Raw genomic sequence first — 6,260 nt, forward strand, 5'->3', positions numbered from 1 at the left:
AGCCAGTTCTTTAGGAATGCTAAAGTACACCTGTCTGATGAAAAAAAAAAACTCTCAGAGTGGAATCTTATTGCCAACATTTCTCTGCTTGGCTGAGAGAGTCATCTTAGGTGACGGCATTTATGAGTCAAGCTGTGTTGCTTTTGTGCACAACCACTACAGCAGGAAGAAGCTGCTGAAATACACGTAAATTTATCTTTGCTGAGAGCTGGTTGTGAGGGAGATGTCACTTGCATTTGCTTTGTTCACACAGATGGTGAGAGATTGCATCTCTGGGAAGAATTTAAAGGGGTAAACGGAATGCATGTGAGATTAATGAAATTAGGATTTACATGTGATGATATACAAAAGGGGCATAGCCATGGCTACGGTGTTATTTGGTATTATTTGACTTAGCGTTTAGCCAACACAGGTATTTTTATAATATAATGAGTATGCTCTCTTGCCTCCATAAAAACTATGCTCTTGACCCACTCCTCGTAGGATAACTGACACCAGTGATGTTTTTAAAACCATGAGAAAACTCTGCTGACCATGCAAACACTCCTTCCGCCCTACTTCACTCCCTTCTCTGACCGTCTGAGGTTTGGAAGGACTTAGCTTGCTTCACAGGAGCTGGCAGAGGGCTGCAGCCACAGGAAGGATTGCAGTGGCACTGTCACCCTTAGTTCAGGCCGCAGGCACTTGCTTCTAAGTGGCTCGGGAGCTCAGGGATCTATTTCTGTCTGGGGGATCCAGGGTAAATTTGTAAACTCCTAGATCCAGAAGTTCACAAGTATTCCATGAGAGCAATATGATGGCATGGGGAAAGTTGGGCTTCAGAGGCTAAAAGATCCCGATTTAAATCCTTTTCTTTACTAGCCAGTCCTCTCATGAGTCTGATTCTTTCCAGGCCTGAAGAGGAGGTTGGGATGTCCCTGTGGTAGGCTGAGTAAAGCCCCCAAAGATATCCAGATCCTAAGCCTTGGAATCCTGGGAATGCTACCTTATGTGGAAAAGGGTCTGTGCAGATATGATTAAGTTAAGGATCCTGAGGTGGGGAGCTTATCCTGGATTATCTGGGTGGGCTTCTTATAAGAAGGAGGCAGAGGGCTATCTGACACAGAAGAGGAAGAGGGCAGTGTGATAAGGACAGAAGCAGAGGAAGATTTGAGGATGTTACATACTGGCTTTGAAGATGGAGGAAGGGACGACGAGCCAAGGAACGCAAGGACTGCTGGCAGCCACCGGAAGTTAGAAAAGGCAGAAAAACGGGTTCTCCCCTAGAGCCTCTGGGGGAAGCGTGACCCTGCTGACACCTTGACTCTCGCCCAGTGAAACTGGCTTTGGACTTTTGTCCTCCACAGCTATAAGAGAATAAACGTGTGCTGTTTTAAGCCACCAAGTTCGTGGTATTTGTTATAGCAGCCACAGGAAACCGATACAGTCTTCCACTGTGGCAGTGGTGTATAAGAATCGTGCCAAGGACAGAAGCCAAATAAAGCCAGAAAATCATGTCCAAAGCTAGGGGACAGGATCTGAGGTGACACTGGGGGCCGAGTCCAGTAATTGTGAGAATAAACCCACTCACTCTCCCAAGCTTAGGCTGGAGTGTAAGAAGTTGCTCCTGGTATTGGCACTTAGTGTCTGGCATAGCTTCTGCCCACCATCCCCTGTTATTCTACCACCATCCTGGTCTCCATCCTGCCCACCTGATTCACAGCCATGATACTCATGTCAACTGGAACTCAGGTTCTGGGATGGTGGTGAGGGGCACACCTTCTGGATCCCATGTCCCTGATTAGGAGCTGACTTTCACCCAGTTTGCCCTTTCCCTGCTGGGGAGTACAGATCACAGTGAGTGGGAGATGGTTGGGTAATTTTCAGGGAGGAAGCCCTTCAGGAGAGCCTGAGGACCCAGGGAGAGGAAGAAGCTATGGTGGAGGAAAAGGCTATGTAGTCAACCCACGTGGCCTCAAGCTCAGGCTATTGCCTGTAAGCTAAAGAGATCTACTGCCCTCCTCCTCCTCACCCTAAGAGCTCTGAAGTTGTCTCCACAGAACTTGAGGGGGCCTTGGCTAGGACAACAGCTTCTCTGTCTTCAGGAGCAAGCTTGGCAGGTGAGAGGCCTGATGGGGCTTCAGATCCCCATTTGGGCAGTCTAGACAAACGGTCAATGTTAAGACTGATTCACAGAGTTCCTGGGGCTTTGGAGGAAGGTCACACCCATACATACACTCACACCCCTCAGGGCTGCTTAGTGTATGAACTTCAGTCTCCCCAGGAACAGAACATCAGCACAGTTAAAAACAACAGCCAGCAGAGCAGCAATAATCATAACAAAAGGTCCATTTTTCTACCTTCCAAGAAGTGCCAAAGACCTTTGCAAGAAACTTTGGATACTTACTCATATGCTCAAGGCTTCTTGTCATCTCTTTGCATGAGGAGATAAGGAGCGTCCCTAGAGAGAAGGCAGCCTGAAGTCAGGGAGAATCAGGCAGACAAGTTAGGCCCAGGACTTCGGGCCTAAGAGCAGCATGGCATCTGCAGCCCAACTGTCTCCTGGCCCAGTCTGGAAGTGGAAGCTGGAGGACGGAAGAGTTAGGATGAATGGCAAAACCTCCTTCCTGCAGCCCACCTGCCCGTTTCATATAGAATCAAAGCCAGTGTTGCTCCACCAGGCTGTCCCAGGGAGATCCAGGACAGCTGCGCTGGTGGTTCTAAGTCTGACCTGAGACAGCGAGATGATCCTCAGCCAAGGCGAAAAGGGTCATTCATTCACAAGTAGTCACAGCCCTGTTGTTAGGACAATGAGCTCTCCTCATACTGGGCTCGATGGTGTTGAATCTGAGAACAATTATGCTCCCTTTGTTGAGCTGAGTGAGGATATCAGATACAGCCTTTACTGGTGGGGAGACTGCACTGAAAGTCAGCATCCACTACTTTTGTCCTCACCCCATGGCCTGAGGTCACAGATGTCCTCTTCAGATTGAGCGACAGAGCAGAGAAAGATCCCATCAACACGCAGTTTGCAAGATGATAGCAAGAAGAAATGAGGAGGGGCAGAGAATCCCAAGGAAGTGGGACCCCAGACTTGGGGGTACTTGGAAAAGGGGACTTCACAGAAGAATGTGGGGTTGGCACAAGTCAGGAAAGAAGGTGCCAGCATTGGGCATGTTCCTTTAGAAGGTCTCAGGCTACCAGACCTTCCCCTGAGGGATCCAAACTAATGGCAAGTTCAATAAATCTTCAGTGTTTGTTTTCCTACGCTGAGATCCATTAGACTCCTTAGTAAAGAATCCCACATGCTTGCACATGATTGGTCAAGATCAGACGGGTGAGGCTAAGGCCAGGGATAGCAGTGGCAGCCCAGTTTTCTTTAGAGGGTTCTGGCTGGACAGGGTTAGAAACGGAACATTCTCAGGCCAGGAGGAGCAGGAAAGACTGAATTCCCCGATTATTACCCTGTCTTGGTAAGGCATATCCTTTGAGACTGCAAAGGTGTGGCGCTGTCATTCTCTAGCTACTACTATTCACTGAAAATGCTGCAAAACACTGAGCACAAAGCCATGCATGGCCAGGAGGCCATGCTGCAAATTGGTTAAGTGCACTGACTCTGAATTAAGATGACCTTGGTGTGGAGCCTGGTTCTGCTACTCAGTAGGTGTGAGACTGTGGGCAATTAACCCAACTATCCATGACTCAGTTTCCCCACTTACTGAGTGGTACTAATCATGCTATCTCCTCATCGAGTTCTTGGGAGGATTGAGACAACGCATGCAAAGTACTTGGCCCAGAACTTGACGGTATTAGATTCCTATGGCTGCTGTAACAAACACCCGCAAACTTAATGGCTTAAAACAACACAAAGTTAGTGTCTTACAATTCTGGAAGTCAGAAGTCTGAACTGGGTCTCACTGATCTAAAATCAAGGTATCAGCAGGGCTGCATTCCTTCTGGAGACAGAGGGAGAATCCATTCCCCTGCCTTTTCCAGCTTCTAAAAGCAGGCTTCATTCCTTGGTTTGTGGTCCCTCCCTCTATCCTCAGAGCTAGTAATGCAGTATCTTCAGATCTATCTATGATTCTGATGCTCCTGCCTCCATCTTTCACTCTTTTGATTACATTGGGCCCACCCACAGAATCCTGGATAATCTCTCCATCTCAAGATCCTAATTTAATCAAATCTGCAAAGTCTCTTTTGCTATGCAAGGCAATATGTTCACAGGTTCTGGAGATTATGACCTTTGAGGGACCATTATTGTGTGGCCAGCACATTGACTTAAGTTGAATGCTTAATATATATTGGCCACTCCTGTTTTTCTTATACCTCAACTGAATGTAAAAATAATAAGTGGAGGTAAGAGTGCTTTCTCCTTTGATCTGAACACCGCTGGGCTTTGGTGCCTTGAGGATGACAACCCACCACAGAGGCAGTGGAAGCGGCAGCAGTGCTGGGTTGTAGGGGCTTGTCTCCAGTAGAGGTGTCCCTGGTGTTCCCAAGGGTTGTGCTACTACCCACGGAGGAGGCAGAAGTAGTTTCTGATAGAAAGTGTGATACCTAGCAGGTATGCCAGAGACGGCAACGCTAGACAGAAGCGCTGATTCCCAGCAGGACCAGCCACGGCGTCTGGTGGGAGGCAGCTTGACGACAGACTCCAGAAGCAATGGCCAAATGTGGTGCCCTTGCTTTCCCATAGCTTTACAGACTTTTATTGTCTCAGAGTAAGAGAAGAAGAAAATGATAGTTGCTATGTAGTGAACGCCCAGACTTCTTGCCAAGCACAGGTTTATCCCCACTGGTCATGCCAAAAATAATGGGAAAGGCTTTGTAGAGGCTGGAACTCCTGCAGTAGCAGGTAGGGGCAAGAGCAGATTAGAAATGCAGATTCTTACTCTTAATATATATATATTGAGCATATCATTTTATTTTGATGCTTTGACATCTTGGGGCTTGCTGACACTGGCAGAGACTGTCCCTCCTGGGATTATCTAATTCCCAGAGAGAGCAAACAACTCACTGGAAGAGTGCCTTTCATATGCAAACTAGCCAATTTGAAGCCCATTCCCCAAGCACCTCCTTCATCAAGTTCTCACAGGGCTGTCACACTCAGGCAACTAGCTCCCTGCCCTAATCATACCAGACAACTTGGGATGGACTCTCCATACCAGAGCTCACTGAAAATTTTCAGATTAGCTAATCTACATCTGCTTACCCTGCCTCTCCCTTTCCTTTCCATGGAAAGCACAATAAAGTCTCTTGCCCACCATCTCCCCTCCCTCCTTCTCCCTCCTGACTGATCCTGGTGCTTCTCCATGTGGCCCTGCATGGCATGGCCTGCTCCCTCCCCTTGGGAACTGTGAGTAGAAGCTCTCTTTTCAATGGCAGTTGTCTCCTAATATTTTGGCCTCCTCATACCTGAATAATGATAAAACCTACATTTTGAAACAATATACGCCCATATTTAATTCTGGACTGGTGTGGCCAAGGAAACCCTGGTTATATAAGTCTAGCTCTTAGCCCAGTGCCGAGCACCTTAGAGGAGCTCTGGAAATGCCTGACCTCATTGCTCCTTTCTCTCCCTTTCCTTGACTGTGACCTCATTGACTTGCTCTAGATGCTCTAATCATTCCCAGCAGCCTCATTGCTTATACCTCTCAGGTTATGCTGGCTTCGTTCCTCTTCCCAGAGAGCTGTCTAAGCACTCCTCTCCTCTTGCTGTCCCACTTTGAGAGGCTGAGGATGAGGTCACAGTGTGGCTGGTGCATCAGCATTTGCATTGCTTAAGCAGTCAGAGCCTGAGCTAGCACTCTTTCCATCCACCCATGAACAGTGATCTGTCAGTACCCTGATCCTGGAAACAGCATGCTCCTCCTCTTGAACTCGGTCCAAACATTGCACACATGAAACTTTACAGGCCAGTTTCAGCTCCTTCATTGGGGCAGCTCTGTAGGTGATCATCCAATTTTCTTATTTTGTTCATCTATTCCTACCTCACCTCCCCATTCTGCTCAGTCTAGAACTTACCTCTTGGGTTTATCACTCCTCATTAGAACCTTCTCCAGAAAAGGTGCAGTGGGTTGTCTGAGTTTCCCCTGAAAGCTGAGCCTGAGAAAGGTAGCTAATTTGGGAGTGATTCCTAGAAGCCAAAGTGTGGGAGTGAGAAGTGAGATGGAGAAGGAGGAAAAGCCAACAGAGAATGTGCAATCAAGTTGGTCACCACTGTGGGCAACGAGGCTCAGTCCCCTGTGGGTCTCTGGGGAACTGTGCACAATGCACCT

This window comes from Balaenoptera physalus (genome assembly GCF_965194825.1).
Source record: "Balaenoptera physalus genome assembly, chromosome: 7".
Lineage (NCBI taxonomy): Eukaryota > Metazoa > Chordata > Mammalia > Artiodactyla > Balaenopteridae > Balaenoptera > Balaenoptera physalus.